We start from the raw sequence: 18,296 nt of genomic DNA, 5'->3' as shown, positions 1-18,296 counted from the left end.
CTATTTCCAGTTATGGATTATTTTGTTATGTTGCAAAACATACAACCAAATTTTTGCGGGCAAAAAACATAAATGAACTCGTGATAAAAAACCGTCTGCAAAAATATATTGCCTTGTTATTACATTCTATTATCAGTCACATTACAAATGCTCTGTGAATCATTCGATAATACTGTCTGTTAGGTTAGGTGAATTTTAGTGAAAACACCTTGAGCGCACCGCTAATTTCTATTCTTATACATTGCTGTCATAATGCGTTTATCACCTAAAAATCCTTTTCTTGAAAAATACACTAACCTGCCAAAACAATCACCTGCCAATAACAATATTTTTAGTATTTTTTTCTTAGATGGCAACAAGATCAAGGTCGTGATCAATTAGCGTTGATGCAGGTCAATGAATTTTCTTGCGAGCTTTTGTGATAAATTGAGAATGCGTCCTTCTCGTTCTTCGAAAACAGCATTCGCATGAAAATACCGAAATAAAATAAAACATTTTGCTGTAAAATTCGACCAGAAAACATTATCGAAGCCCGATTTGGCAAACTGACAGCCAAATGCAAGCAACTGGCGTGGGTTTGTTATTCTCGAAAAAAATCCATGCACATATTTCTTTTTTCATTGACGCAGTAGAATGGATAGTTGATATACATGTTATACATATATATATATATATAATATATTATATATATATATATATATATATATATATATATATATTATGATATACACGTTGATATACATACTCGTAGATGGATTGCTATTGATTATAAATAAAATCTCTAGTTTTTTTCGTAAAATAGATAAAAAATATGTAATACATATATTTATACCACTTTAATAGGGCTTCATCGTAGCTTAGTAGTTAGAGCTACGGGTTTTTCATCAGAAGGAAATATAGATACCTATGTTAATGTTTTTTAGCATTAGCATTAAGTTTGCTGCATCAATATATAATTTATCAGTATTACAGAGATATGACCATTGTTTGGATTGGCTTCCATAAAAAAACACGTTGTTTAAGAAATCGGCACAGCAGCTAAAAGAACTCGCTGCTGTTAAAAATATATGGCACAAAATGGAAAAATGCAATTCAATTGACCAAAATTACTTTAAATTGAGTCTCCAAGATCTTAATTACTCTATGTCTCTCCGTGTTTCTGAGTTGTGAGTGTCATTGATACTTTTGAGTTTCAAGAACCCGACCTATCCCTAAGTCGTGGCCTTTTCTCGCCCTTTCCCACCCTTTTCCCATTTTCTTTCATCCTTCGCAGCATCTCGCTATTGCGGCCTGTGTATACACAATGAATTTGGGAGAGGTGGGCACCGTCTGCGTAGTCTAGCATCAGCATCAACATAGTATATATTCAATCTATATCTGTATGATATGTGTATTTTCACGAAAAGCAATGTCAGTGTCAAGGACACTGAGTTTAGTGAACCGATTGCAGAGCCTAGACCAGACTCATTGTCAGACTAAACTTTTCGCAAATTGCGCCGGTGTAAATCAATGAGACAGAGAACATTTGCGCCGAATTTACGTCCGTTTCCGAATCACCCACCCGAGAATATAATTATAAGTTAATATATAATTTCATTGAAACTATTTGCAAATTCAAACCGCTATGTGAACAATTGCAAATCAAAATATCAAAATATATATACTACGTATAAATACTGTCATATTGAGTAATACTTGAATTATTAGGATTGAGTAGTTAAAATTTGACCTACAAGTAGAATTTCAATTCATTTTTCAAGATCTACAATTTATCAAATAATATAAATAATCATTGTAAAATATTTAAAATTTAAAATATGAATAATAAAATGATGGCAAATAAAAAATATACTACTAATTAAATAATGACGTTCTCAATAAAACTATTTGCGAATTCAAACCGCTATGTAAACAAGTTTTTTTAATTAAATTTCAAAAAACATTTGCATATTTGAATAATTATATTAAAAATATTGTTACATTTGATTTACAAGGTAATAAGTTGCTTCTAAAGTAGATAAATAAGATAAAGTAGATGAATTTGATAAAAATTTCACTTTGGCTATTTAAAACTAATAAGTATTTTTACTTATACTGCTTCTTATTAAATATAATAAATTTAGTAATTTTTAATGAATAGAAATAATTATTAATATAGACTACATTTTAAAGTAATTAATCATTATAAAAATAAAAGTAAAAAATATAATATTAATTCAAACCGCGTTTTAGTCTTAATGGAAAAACAAATTGAAATAAATGTTTTATATGTAAACAAAATTTTGTAATTGGATTTTTAAAAAAGCTAAATAACTGCAGTAAATATAATATTTAAAAATAATACATATAATGAAGTGATCAACTTTTAGCTTGTACAATTTTAATATAGATAAAATAATAATGAATCAACTTTTAAAAATAAATGTATAACATTTAAAATATAAAATATTAACAAATGAGCCATAGTATATATTAATCAGATGCATTTACCTATTCAATAGGCTTTTCCAATTCAATCTCCCTGATTGTGTCGTATCAGATTATGCACTTAATCATATGATTTACTATGATGTATTACGAATACGTAAATCGTTCCATATAATTGTTATAATGTACTTATCTTATGACTGTTTAGATTAGAATAGCTTGTTGTTGCTTGTGTACGTCTTAAGATAATTCTAATCACGTGAAATATTTGTCTGAGTCTGGGATATTTTCGGTCGAGAAAAAATAAACAAGCAAAAATTTAAACATTGCTCCAAATAGTACATGATACGTACCTACGCATATTTGTTGCCATGAAATTCTGAATGTTAGAAAATCATAATCAATTTAATTTAATTAGACTTTGAAAATTAGCTCATCATTTACTCATTAATCTCACAGTCCTTAGTTTGTGTTAATATTGTTGATTTTGTTTGTTCTAATTATATTCAATAATATTTTCATTGGCGTTTGTCGCAATCTTCAATTTTGTTTTGATTACACAAGCCATAGTTTTGTGTACAAGGCAAATTATGAACTATTTATTTATTTTACCAATGAACATATTACAAGACTATTATATCTGACGATATCTATCAAGTTGTAATTCAGTAAGTCATCATTTTGAAGGACAAATATTACGTGCGAAGTTCAAGTTCACATAGAGAGTCTAGGAAACCGGATTCATCTTTACAATTGAATCTATTTTATGAACTTATTTCAAGACCAAATGTATAAAAGACAAAATTGATAAAAGAAGGCAGACTTCGTATAAATCCGCGTTAATTAAAATAAATCTTTTCCTGATGCAATTATTCATATTCTGAAGGAGGGAGAAATTATTTAATGTAATCATCTAATAACATTTTTTTTAATAGATACTTTTTTGTAAATGGTACTTTTGAAGTAAAAAAATAGTAATATTTATCACTTTTAAGGATAAAAGTGATAAATATTACGTTTTAGTAACGGTAGGCAAAAGGGATTCTGGAAAAAGGGTCAAATATGATTCTCCTGATGATGAACTTACCTTAGCTCCTTCTTTCCTTGCTCTCCACGCCATCATTTTCCTTAAATTAAATTTAAAATGTTGCCATTTAATAACAAATTTTAATGTCTAAAGGTTACTAAAAATTACCATTTAAATATAAATTTTATTTATAGATATATAAATTATTACCATAATACAGATATTTGAATTTTTCAACGTTCTACTTCTAATTTGTGCTGCCGTCTAGGCGAGCTATCGTGCGATGAATTGGTTTGAAATCGTGATAGACCAGGCAATAGTTTGCACCGTCGAGAACAGATGACAGAGCTTTGGCTAGAAAATAATTTCAAGAGACTATGACTACTTTATATTTTTATTTGATATTTTTCAGAATTTAAAGCAGCAACAAACTTGATTCTTATAAAGGAAAATAATTACCTATACTGGGAACAATACTTGCTTGCTTTAAAACTTAAGCATTTATTTTTAACCTGAATTTTCAAAAAAAAAACGATTTTTTCGTAAATTTGAAAAATTTGTTTAAAAAAATTTATGTATCTAAAAATGCACGTGATCTTTGGTGAAAAAGGGGCTATTTTTGAATATCACGACGTATTACCAAGGGGTAGGGGGTACAAAAGTCTTTTAAAAATTGTTCCCGTGATTAATGGATGCGCCCTACCACTATTTTCTTGTCTTTCTTTTACTACTGTAACTAAATCTTACTACTTTACTTCCAATCTGGATAATATTGTTAAAATTTTTATCTCCATTACCCATGTGCGTACCTGCCAACGTTTTATTAAAATTACCTAATGCTACGAGGCGAATGAATACTATTGACCCATAACCTTCACTTTTTAGTAAAACGGCCGAAATGTTGTCAGAGGCGGATTCGTGCCCGCAATCCGGTTATCGGCGATATTAACTAGTTACCATATCAGATGCTAGGCACTTGAGAAATGTGATGACGAGTGCGTGAAGGAAAATTCTATCTTAATTTTTTATTGCTCAACATTGCACTGATAACGAAAGAAAACAGATGTGTTACTTAATATATAGAAAGCTTCAAGTGTATAAATTATTTTAATTATTATTATCACAGGTGTGAAATTGTTTACACACTTCAGACGCAGACGAAGAAATTTGGTAGACAGTTTTCATGTTCAACTAGAACTGTAATGGATCATGACAACTATTTTGGAAAACTTATATTTAGAATAATCTACAAAATCTTCTAAGATTATATCCACAAAAAAAAATGAAGTATCAATTGAAATTTTTGTATATTGTATTAGCCCTTTAAGTGGAAAAAAGTAGCAGTAGTAGTAGGGCATAAGTAGCTAAAGTTAGAAGACTCTTACTTTAGCTCCCTTTTCTTGTTTGTAACTTTAGCTTCTTTTCTTGCTTGTTAGAAGACTTTAACTCTAGCTTCTTGTTGTAGATGAAATCTAATCAAGAATCAATCGAACACATGACATAATAAATTTCAAATGCCACTATTTTTTACCGCTGAGTAGACAACACCTGGTCGTATAAAAAGTTTCATTATATAATAAATAAAAAATCTCGATCTAATGCATTTCTGCATAAATGTAAAGACTGTGAATAAATTTGTAATGTTGACTCTGTTAACATGATCATATAGAATAGCCTTGACTTTGAGTCGTCATTGACTTATGATCCAGAGTCTTCTATTGTGATGGGAGGTGACTGCCTGCCTCTACTTAACTACATGCATTATTGCAAGATAATTACTGAAATGTTAAACTATCAATTTTATTCAATATTTCAGGACCATTCGCGTGTTATCAGTTGATTGCTGGTTTTATAATGTTTGACTTTGTAAATCCATAATATGTAATTTTACAGACGACTTATTTTTGATCATGAACCGTGTATTGTAATTTGTAATTCGTAATTTGTAATTTGTAATTCTATTATATATAGGTAATTTGAAGTTTCTCTATTTTGGACACATTTATCATACTTTGTTCTGGCATTGAAATGTATGTAATTAGATTTGAAATTTGATTCCAATTTATGCGATTTGGATATTGGGTTATATCTGATTTATATTATCGTTCATAATTAAAAAACCCCTTTTTGTGAAAGTAGATTTCAAAGTCTATTTTGTAGCTTCAACATGTTTTTCTTATAATTTGTACAAACACCAATGTTTCCAAATTAGTGCAATAAAATTATAAGTGCCATTAACTTTTAAAATATTTTACTACTTGACATAGTAACGTGAGTAGGTATATAAAAATTAAAAGTTTATGGTGGTTTTACTGCGTAACATTTTTACTGCAAATTTGATAATTTTCCATGTGAAATAATACTTTGAATATATACATATATATAAATATAATATAAAAATATGTAATATTTTGTATTAAACTTGGTTTTATCTATAAATTCCTTTATATAATTGGTGACCCCGACGTGATTTATAATTGTTTTTATAATAACATGAATAAAACCTATTCTTTCTATTAATTCCATTTACTATTATCTCATTTGATAATTGTAAGTTTTTTCACTCCACATGTGCGTTGTGCTAATTTGACGATATTGTTTGAACTAGAAGTCAGTGAACTGTTTCGATATAATATCTAAAATATTTTTAAATATTTGCTCTGATTAAAAAGGCATTATAACTCATTTAATAGTGCTTTGTTATTTGTTCATGTGTAATGAATTGGATATTTGATTGGGAATTGTATAGTTAACACACACGGTGTTTAACGTATGCTATAAATTATTTTTATGGACTTTATTGAATGAACAAAGATTACTTTAGTGCCTCAATATATACATATGTTTTATATATTCTTTCTGCGTTCCCGATAATTGTACATCATGTAATCGCGTCTCCACCGTATTTGTTCCATTCTAGTTACTCGGTCTGTAGTATTTTGCATTAATAATTTTCAAATACATAAACGTATTTGAACAGTTTAAAGAGCAAACATTTATGATCCCACTTCCAGCCACTTGACAAGTTTAACAACAAAGTTGTTGAACAAGATTCGGTGTCATTATTAAATCCTTTTACTATGACATTTTTTGCCCAAGTGCGAGCGAACTTATGTTAGAATTTGCGATCTGTGTCGGGAGTTCGCATGTACTCTTCCGCCAGCACGTCTGTGCTGGGATTTCTGCTGAAGTTTACATACATATTAATGCGTTTTTAGTAATTTTAATCTGGAGTTTGACTCATATCAGTGGTCTGTGCGTATTTTTTCGTATAATTCCTCATTTGTAATCAGTGCATGTGTAGGAGGTATCGTGCAGAATTTATATAATGTTAAATAATCTTCTAGCATTATGTTTATTTCGTTTTACAAGATTTGTTAGACATGTAATAACTTACAAATCAAATTATAACTATAGATGTTCAGAGAATTTATGGACAATTATTTTAAGTATTTTTATTAGTATAAAATGAATGGTAGTGTTAGTTAATGTTCTGTTTTTATTCAGGTGAGAATTCAAAAAAAAAAGTAATATTTCCAATCATTATGATATTCTACATCTTTACGATTTTATACATCGAAGAAATTGTTGTATAATAAAGTTTAATTTATTATTTTATTTTAGATGTTTAATTATTCTGTTCCAATCAATTAGACGCGGTAGGTTTTTCCTATAATTTGCAATGTACTTTCCTGTTGCAATAATAAATTTGATCAAGTTTTGCTCTAACTCATTTTGCATTTGAATCATTCATTTACATCGCAACGGAATCCTACTGTAAATTGCGATTAATTATAGTTTTTTTTATAATTTGTACACCTACTGCATCCCATGTTTTGATTTGTTTTAATTTATTCAGATCAGTTTCAATTTTATTGAATATTAATCAGTTAAATGTTTAGTATGCTTAATTTTTTTTTGTTACAGGTGAGTGTGATAGATACTATTAACATTGTTAATTTTGGGTTAGCTGGTATTTGGTAAGATAACATAACTTATTTTTTTTAAGTATTTGTAAATTTTTGACTAAAGTTAGTTTATATTACTGGTTACATATAGAGACCTGATACGTTTGCAAATGAATGTATTTTCGATTCCTTGATAATTTGACAGCACGCGACCGTCCTTCAAAAATTCTTCTAGTTGATTCACGCTATTTTAAGTGGTGTAATTATGTCATAATTACTATTTCGCCACGTTTATATAATCATTATATTAAGTCTCATAAAGTGTTAAATATTACGAAGTATACAATTACTTGAATCGCAATATTTTTGAACTACTTTGTATATGCAATTGCAGAGTATTAGGAATCTCACTGCCATTTTAGTTTGGTGTGAGCTAAATAATATTGTTTCATAATAAATGATAAATTAAATGAATACTTATATAAATATCTACAAACGTTCAAATCCGAATTTTTCAATGGAATCATTCTATTTGCTTTATCACAACCAAAATCAAATTGAATGAGAAAAAATCCTTAGGTTTTAGTGGGACAACTTTGGTAAAAGTGAAGTTGCGTGGGTGTAAAAGTAAACATGTGGTGTACTTCCCAAGTGAAAAATTTATTTGAACTAAAGATCTTTGTTTTCGATTCTTTTGTGAAGTGTTAGATTAGAGAAGGAGTACTCAGGGACATCTTCCAAATTATTAAATTATTTGGTTCATACATTGGAAAATACTGGTTTCTTATTTAGAAACGTGCTGTGTTTGTTAATGTACTTTGATGATTGCTTCTGCGATCAAGGTTCACTATACCTGTTTAGTGAACTTTTGTAATCGCGGATATGATATAATACGATTGGAAGCGAGAGTATACGCTGTTTATATGTACTTATAAGTTAGATATAGTAGCATCATTAACTCTCATCTATTTATCTAATCGGTTGCACACGTCTTAGACAGCTTCTTCACAAAAAAACTGTTTGATAACCTGTCCGTTGTCACTAAACGTCTTCCTCGGTATACCAGTCCTTGAAGTCAATACCACGATTGGCTACCGATCCGGATCACGGCGCCAATTCCGCCAATTAAACCGCGAGAAACGAACGCACGAATCTGACGGTTTCGCGTGTGTTTTCCACATATGTCACCTTTAGACCACTATGAGTTTATTTTGTAATATCAACGTGAACGCATAAGGCATATTACTAGTGTGTTGTGCATGGCCTGGAGGCATTGTTTGAAGTTAATTCATGTGCAAGTGTAAGGTCGATTTTTTATTTGAACTCCGGTTATTTTTGTTATTCCCCCTATGCGGAGTTCTGTAGCAGTTTTTTTATTTTGTGATATAATGGTGTGATGGGAAATGTTTTGTGTCTCTTTGGTGACATTAGAAAGTTATCGGTTGATTAGCGACATTATTGAGGAGGCAACGGATTCGGGCTACGATTCTCATGATGGAGATGCAAAAGATAATGGTTGATTTGCAGGTACTTCCTTGTTTAGTTTTTCTGATACTAAAGATTAAATGAAATAATCTGATGGAAGTTTTTAATATAAATGGATAAAGGATTCTGTAAATACTTTATCTATCATTTCTAATTGTAATAATTTGTATATAGCTAACTTATGTGTCTTTTGGATTAAATTTCTCAAAAAGTTGAATAAAATTTAGGTTTGAAGAAATATACGTATAGGAAAGTTTATTACGGATTATGGTATGATATAACCCTTTCATGCATATGTATATTATATGTATATGCTCTTAAATATTTGTATATATATATATATATATATATGTCTAGATATATATATATATATATATATATATAGATATAAATCTTTATGCGTATTTACATTTTTCAATCTTTTGCAATAAACATCGATAATCGCCATTACCGTTGCATTTCTTGCTTAAGAGTAATTACAATCGGACATAATGATTTTTATAACAAAATAACAATTATTCTTTGTTATTGTTGACTTTTATTACGTTGTCTATATTCATTTTCTGCCGTCATAAAAACAAATATGACGTTTATTTAAATATTTTCAAACTGAATTTAATCACATCATGAAGCATGTCAAGAAAATCGACTCTTTGATGGCGCATTTTAATTTCTGAATAATTATGAACATTTTTATAGAAGAGATTGTAATAATGTTTCATATAATTTTGAGTATGCGGCGTCACAAAAGATTTTTTTCAATCGCAAAGAAAGTTGGCCGAAAAGACAGGTTCAGGTCACCGGATTCTTCAAACGGTGATTAATGGTCCCGCAGTACACAACCCTGTTTGTACACAAGCAGACCACACAAAGAGATAGTTTTCTATTTATCATTTATCAATTAATAATTTGTTTATACTTTTCTACTGTTGTCAAATCAAATCTATGGGATTCCTTTTACAAGTTTTTTACTGATTGTTATTTATGATTTTTGAATACTTGCGGTTCACTGCATAATGCAGTAAATTGATTTCAAAATTAGAATTATCAATTTTATGACGTCAATATAAATGATGTTGGGTCTCTGAGGTCAATCAGAGTTAGAATATTTTGTGGTAGCTTTTTGTTATTTTTGTGAAAGCGGGCCTCATATTTTTAACTCTTTATCATCACATGTATATACAAAACTATTAATTTTTGAAACATATTTTATAAAGTCATAAAATGTAGATTATTGAAACTTTAATCATATTTTTGATAATTAAGTATATAATTCCACACATTATTGTAGCTTTTTGAAGAATGAGGTACGAGGTTATTAAACCTTTGTACTTACTACAAAACTTTATATATAAAGTTTATATATAAAGTAAATATATATATATATTTATTCATAATTGAAATTAAATACTATTATCTTTAATTAAAAACTCGTGTAGGTAATAAATTATGTAAATATTTGCTAAATCTAAAACTACCTTATCATTTCAAACCTTTATTCGTTATCTAGCGCAAATAACAAGATTGCTAATAATTAACGAACAATCATTGAAGATAATATGAAATTTACACGTACTAAATTCATCATTACTTCACTCCATATTTTGCAGGCAATTCAATCGGCTTCACCAAATCTGATAATAAAACTTTTGAAGATTGTGATAATTTGAGAATAGTTATCAGCAATCCCTTTACCTACTTCTCTACATTCATTAATATTCTGTTTATGACTACTTGAAGGGACTACTACTAGCATTCTGAATTCATGTTGCATAATACTTTCTAATGCAAGAGTTACACATGTCCGGGAAAAATAACTTGATTCCGGAACAACTTGCATTTTATTTGTATAAGAATTACACGGGCAGCGCTGAGTTAAGCTGAAGCTCCAAACGGTGTCGGTTTGGACCTCTGGTCGTGAGATAGGTTGGATGGATTTTGTGTAGATGTCGGCAGACTTTATTTTGCTAACAGGAAAAATACTTGTTTAATGTTTAGTAAAAGAATGAATAATATATTGATGTAATTTAAAAAAAATAAACAGTAAACAACGTCTGTATTTGAGCCAGCATCAGCACTTATATTTGAGTCAGTATCATCATCTGATTATCTTAAAAAGAAATCTTTTATATCAAAGATTTGAAAATGAAATTTAACAGTAATTATTTAAATAATACTGTATCACAGTTAACGAATACTTCTTTGAATAAAAATGAAATTTGAGAAATTGACTTCTATGAATATTATGGTAGAGAATAATGATTTTTTTAATACAATGCTTATATCCACTAAATTTAAAAAAATAATCGTAATATAAACAATTGCAAATATGTACTGTAAAATTTTCTCTTATTATCATTAATTACCATTATGATCTCCTCCATGACACCAGTTCTTAAAGAAAGTTTTTTTTTTCAAGACAGTTTTAATAAGGCGGTTAATATTACATTTCGTTTGTTGCCATTGTCGGGCATTAGCCGATTGTATTAGAATCATAGATTTGACTAGTACGGACCACACACTGTGACCATAGAAGGAGAGCTTGTCAATAATTTTCTTGGCTTTTTGACCTTACGACATCACAAGTTATCCATTATTAGGCAGATCGAAGACATCACTTGAGCCGTGAGATAGTCAGTCAGAGAAATAGAATTGGAAAGAAATATTGGATACAAATTTTAAAATTTAAGAATTTTACATGAGATTTTTAAATTTACTACGAAGTTATAGAGAAGTTTTAAGCAGGCCTATCCCTAAATGAAGTGTCATCAGACGTTTTCTTAACCTGACTGGATGTAAATTCAAATTGTAATTAATAAAAAAGAAATTTTATAATTGCTGTTTTATACTATCTATTGGAGAAATGTTTTTTTTTTGTTTTATTAATCCTATATTTCCTCCTTCTACCAATGCAACTAAAAAATACTAAATGATCTGAAACCGTGTCATGAGAAAGCATATTTCTCCGGAGAAAATATCTCGGGTGTTAAGTTTAAAGGTAGTCCTCGATCATATTAGTTTTTTTCAAGTGGTACATTTTTGTCTACTTGTCAACTCTTCGGTTATTAATGATGTGCTAAATATCTAAAGGTTTTGGGTTCAAAGAGGATGTAATATATATTATAAAACCGCTTTTTGTATAGGATTGTCATTATTAGTCTTTTTGCGGAATATTTGAATGCGAGAAATTGATAATAGTTTGAACAAGATATTTAACTGTACTCCGAAGTGAAGTAATCGACAATCTAAAGCAATTATTTCTAAATTAAATATTTGAATGATTTAGTGATTTAAGTAATTCTCGAATTTTTGTTTTGTACTTTAAAGAGCATGTGTGTTAGGTATAATAAGTTAGTTTGAATATGTATTGGTAAAATAACTGAGATGTTATCTCATTGCAAATCCTATGGTTTTAATGCGGTCTCTTCGGCGTCAAATAACAAAAGCACCGCGAACAGAAATCTAATAACAACAGTACGTCAGTCTGACAAAAACGTATTTAACAACAAAGAGTTCCAACGTCACTCGACCTATCGGACGGCACAACAATAGCCTTCCATCTTCACGATTAACAATCTCCATTTCGATAACACACATCGTTGCGCTTTGACACCCCAAGGAAAAGAACGTGGCTCATAGAGATACGAAATACCTATACCTATATTGCCTCACGTTGGAAATTTTAATAAAATTTAGATATTGGTAAAATAATAGTAATTAACCAAGGATTCAGGATACAGGATTAGTTTTAACCACATATTTTATTTTTTATTTGCTTATTTGCTTAAAGAATATCAAATTTGAAATATCCAATACCTACACTTATCGTTAGGTGTATCAAAATGTTCTTTATCTGTATTAAATATCATATTGGCAATACACTAATAAATATTAATTGACGATGAAAAGTTTGGTGTCAGAATTCAAAAACAAATTGTATAAATATAATTTTTCTTCATTATTTCAAGTAAAGTTTGAAGATGATGAGTATTTCAAAGATTAAATTTCTTAACTAAGCAAGCTTTATAGAGCAAGGAAAAGAATGAAAAAGTAATAAAAATGGTACGTGGTATAAAATAAAATGGTATGTGTGGAGTCTAAAAATGTAATAAGGATATGTATACTGTTATAAAAGAAAAAAATACAAATAAAACCTTAAATCAAGAAACGTAATTACAGCAAGTAAAATATAAGTACATATATGGCAATAGTTTTGGCAATAGTGGCAAGTTTTAACCACATATTTTATTTTTTATTTGCTTATTTTTTATTTGCTTTTTTTGCCATATATGTACTTATATTTTACTTGCTGTAATTACGTTTCTTGATTTAAGGTTTCATTTGTATTTTTTTTATAACACTATACATATCCTTATTACATTTTTAGACTCCACACATACCATTTTATTTTATACCAAGTACCATTTTTATTACTTTTTCATTTTTTTTCTTGCTCTATAAAGCTTGCTTAGTTAAGAAATTTAATCTTTGAAATACTCTATCATCTTCAAACTTTACTTGAAATAATGAAGAAAAAATATCTTTATACAATTTGTTTTTGAATTCTGACACCAAACTTTTCATCGTCAAGTAATATTTATTAGTGTATAGCCTATGTGTATAGCCAATATGATATTTAATAAAGATAAAGAACATTTTGATATACCTAACGATAAAAGTAGATGTTGGATATTTCAAATTTAATATTCCTATAATTTCTTGAAACATAATAAAAGTGATACCACAGTATAAAAATGAAGTGAAGTGACTTCATTAACTTTTGTTCCTAACCAATTATTTCCAGTATTTTCAGTTGGCCACGTTGATACCACTATTTAAGACATTTTTTCCGAAATTCGACTTAACCACCTATTCACAGATATTTTCTTTGTAAATTATTAGTTTTTTAACTAGAATATTATATTTGCACGATTTACCCAATAATTATGGGGCTAATTTGTAGTTAAATTTTTATGAGCGTTGAACTATTGCGATAGATTATGTTACTTCTATTATCCATAATATTAGTAATTTTATTACATTATCTCCGAATTCACATTATTATCCAATTTCGAGATAAAGCATTTTCCCTGAGTTCGGAATCTGTGAGCGGGCAATCGATCGATATATTTGGGCGGGTTCGGCATCGTCGAGAGCGCTGGCTTAAAGGCGTGGCGTTCCGGTGACGATTCGGATCTCCTCCGGCCGCAACTTCTGCATTCGATCCGTCTCTCCCACCATCCGGCAGAGCTCTTGGCTTTCTCTCTCTGCGCTGGATGCTGCGCGCTTTATTCTTCGGGCATCGAAAGCTAAGGATAACGCGGGATACACACACTTTGGCTATTTGTATAAATATTTATGATTAATAAAGATATATACGATTTGTTGATTTTGGTCAAATTATGGATATGTCGTGGAGTAAAGAAGTTACTTGCATTTATTCGGCTATTTTCCAAATCAGTTGTGAAATACAAAAATCTATCATTTAATCTATCAATAGCTTCAGATTTGGCAAATAAGATATTTCGTTTATAACATCATAGTCTAATTATTCGTATATTATATTAAAGTCCATATACCAAATAAATATTATTATTAAACCATTGATGGTCGTTTATTACCCTCAGTGTTCATCTTAAACCTTTTTACCTCTTTCCATAATGACAACAATTTAAGCGTGACCAAATCCCAACGCTAAAGCACTTGCTTCATACATTTCCTCAAATCTTTTATTATCTCATTGTTGGTGTAGTTTACGGTTTACCTACGAAAAGAGCATATAATGCTATGTAGTGGCTTTATATAATCCCTTTTCACGTTTTTATTGTGAGCAATTACTTAAGCGGATTACCGCAGGTGATTATGACTTAATCCTTCTTCACTCACGTCAATTCTCTGAGGAAATTCAACTAACTTCCTGACTCATTTGCTTAGGATTTTACAGTAATCGTAATCATTTATATCATTCTTGGTATTATATTAATATGCAAGTGGATATCTGGATGATTGATTTTATTCTATACTAGCCGGCCCGACAGACTTCGTCCTGTCAAAAAAAATATCCTGAACAGAACCGTCACCCTGGTAATCATTCGGTGTGAATTAAAAATAATTAAATAAAATATTATAAGCATTTAAAAGTAAGTAATTTTAATAATGTAAATCATAATTCAAAAATCAGTTCAATTTTCATTGTAGTGCTTTGTGATAAACGATGTTTTTTGTTTGATTACCTGGCGCATAGACAAACAAATCTGATGGTTTTCCAATACGGGAACAAACAACATACAATTTTCCATGTGAGAAACATGGGTTTTCTAAATTAATACCACAAACACTTAATGATACCGTAAACGCATTGGGATGCATGGTGCGAGAACATCTTCTGCTTTATACTATCCTTTGAATATAGTTGGTCGATATTTCGCAACATTATGATTGCCGATCCAACCTTTAATTGAAGATTGTGAGGTGACAATCCTAGCAAATCCAGCGAGTTTAAAAATTCCGGTGGATCGTCTTGGTTAGTTGCCGAATCAACTGATTCGCCTGTAATTTGTTCTTGAATTTTGAAATTTAATTAATTTACATCAATGTTTTTGGCTGCCAATATAGCTTGATTAATAGAAAGATATTTCTATGTTTATATAAATATATTCAAAATTAGATTATCAAAAACTACACAAAATGTCATGACATAGATCATTGTTTTTTTCAAATTGCGTTGCCTACTCGATTAAAGAAGAAAAGGGCTGTTTTTAGGGTTTTCCCGGCAATTATTCGTTTTTTTCTCGCCGTAACAACCATCCTTGGACTTCAACGAACATTTTATAAAAAGAATTGGCCAAATTGGTCCAGGCGTTGTTGAGTTATGCGCTTACCAACACATTTTGCGATCCATTTTTATATATAAGATGTATTACTTGATTTAGTAGAATAGATTTTGCAAATCACTTTGCGTTTGCATGAATAGGCGAATATTTGTCCGATAAGCACTACTTTTAAGTGCTCGAAACTATTTTTATATAAAAATTATAATTATTTCGAAGATATATTCTTTTCATTTTGAAAATTGCTTGAATGAAGTTTAATTAACTGCAAGTAATGGTTAATTATGTAGTGAAAACGCTGATAAGTTTTGATAATGCAGGTGTAATCAAAACCGTAAACAATCTTCTTTGATCTTATAAAAATCAGGAGTTGAATTATTTTTAATAGAAATTAAACTGTGTTAAGAAAACTAGCTAGATTCACATTGGTGGTCCCGAATCTTCCAAGCAGCATTTAAAATACGTATTTTTGCATTCAAAAAATTGATATTACTATGTTCAAAAATGTTCATTTTTATGGTTTTACCAAAGCTCTTTGGGACGTCTTAATTACTCATAAGCAGTTAGTCTTTTTGTGAATGTCACATCACATTCACCTTCGTAATCCTTTTAGTCCGCTGTCAACGAACAACCACTTTTAGGCAGAAATACAAAAATAAGACAGGCGTGGATTCGTTCATAAAAATAATAATAAATTTATGATCTAGCTAGATCATTAATTCATATGCTTGACAAATTTGTTATCAAAAATAATTGTTTATTTGTATTAAAATCGAAGAAAAATAAATGACTTTTATCAAGCTTTTTTGTGAAAATATAAAAATGCTGAAAACCAATTTTATATTCAGTCTGTTCCAATATGTTTGGTTTTTGATAAATCTATTGGCGTAATAAATGATATTTTATTTAATTTAGAGTCGGTGGAAGTAAAATAATGCAGTAATGAATTTGGATATCTGGTTGATACAATATTTTACCTTTTGTTTTTTAAATATTTGTTTAAGATTCGACACTGCAAAAAATCTTGGTAATTGCAAGGCAGGCGTTCCGCCTTTGTGCTTCTGTTCATGGCGACTACCTGGTATAGTCTTGCCTTCACCAAACTTTCGGGCTCTCCTGTTCCTCTCTTATCACACCGCAGGCGAACAATCTCTCCTCCACCGCTTCGGGTTGGTGCTGCCCGAGGAATGTAATTGCATGTGCAAGTGCACACGGTACATGTCCGCTTCCGTTATCGCGAAATTCAGCGCTTAACAAACTTTAGGAAAATAATAATTGAACTAGTAATCGATAATTTGAAAAATGAGCACTTTGTGTGTGAAGTCTCATGTTGTATATAAATTACATTAATTAATGCAGTAGGGAAATTAATTAACTAATTTGATCATTATGTCTTTGTTTTAAAAATCTGATTCTTTAGGCTTTCTTTTACTTAAATAAAATGCTCAATGACAAAAATTAACGCTATTGTCTTTATGCTGAATTATTCCAATGAATTTAATTTGATTATATTGATAACCAGGTTTATTCTTATCGACAATTTAGTAGGCGTCTAACCAGATAGTGGCCAATTTTCAACAACTTGGACCAAGAAAGAAGCTGAAGGGAAACTGATTTTCAGATAACGCCTTATTAGAACTTACATTACATAGTTAGTTAATTACTTCTGGGCTCAGTTTATTGAAATGTTTCTTGAATAATTATACAAAAATTTAGGGTGATGATTAAAAAAGTCCCTGATCTCTGTCCTAAGGTGTCGCATCTGTAGTTTTTTTGTGCCATAAATTAAGATGGGCTGCAGAAACTTGGAAAACTACTAATCTAGATTAAGGGTACAAGCAGATTTACATGCAAATTCGAATAGCGAAAAGTAATATTGTCTTTCGAGTGGAGCTCTAATTATTTTTGTGACATAGACAAGTTTTAGTTCTTGGTTCTCCTCCCCTGTGGTGAATGGAGATTGCAAATAGCAACGGTGGTGACCGATGTAATTGCAGCATTATTATGTTTATTAAGTTAATGCGTTCCCTTTGGAACGTGTGAAGTGTGAATCGGCCAATTGCAACACAGATAATAATAATCGCTCTTTATTTAATTGCAAGAGAACTTCGCAGTTTTCCATGGCACATGCATTCTGTAATGGGATTTGCTGTTGCATGTAAATAACTGTACGATAGCATTATGTATTAGAGGCAATTCGCAATTGAATTGAAGTTACGAGGTTATGGTGAAGCTTTTTCTTTTATAATTCTTTATGTTGTAAATTGGAATTATGTTATCTCGGTAAACCTTTGCATATACCATATATTTTATCTTAATTCTGAAAACTTCCAATTTTAATACATGTATAAATCAGCTCACTTCGGGCTGTATAAAAATATCGTATCTACATTCAAATTCAATCAGTATTATAGTTTACAAATACACAGATTAACATAAAATATTAGTCTTTTATTTACATAAAGTATATAAATTTATTCTTACTTTAATATAAGATGAATAACCTAAAGATATAAATAAATGTCACTATAATAAATCACATCTCGTTTAGCAGATCTGTAGTAAAATAACCTGGCTATCTTCCAAAAATTCTTCAAGCATATGATTGAGCTCCAATGA

Source organism: Ctenocephalides felis, unplaced genomic scaffold (assembly GCF_003426905.1).
Source record: "Ctenocephalides felis isolate EL2017-DRISC unplaced genomic scaffold, ASM342690v1 CF-g0.4_SCAFFOLD_01492, whole genome shotgun sequence".
NCBI classification, from domain to species: Eukaryota; Metazoa; Arthropoda; class Insecta; order Siphonaptera; family Pulicidae; genus Ctenocephalides; species Ctenocephalides felis.
This window is presented reverse-complemented; position numbering follows the sequence as displayed.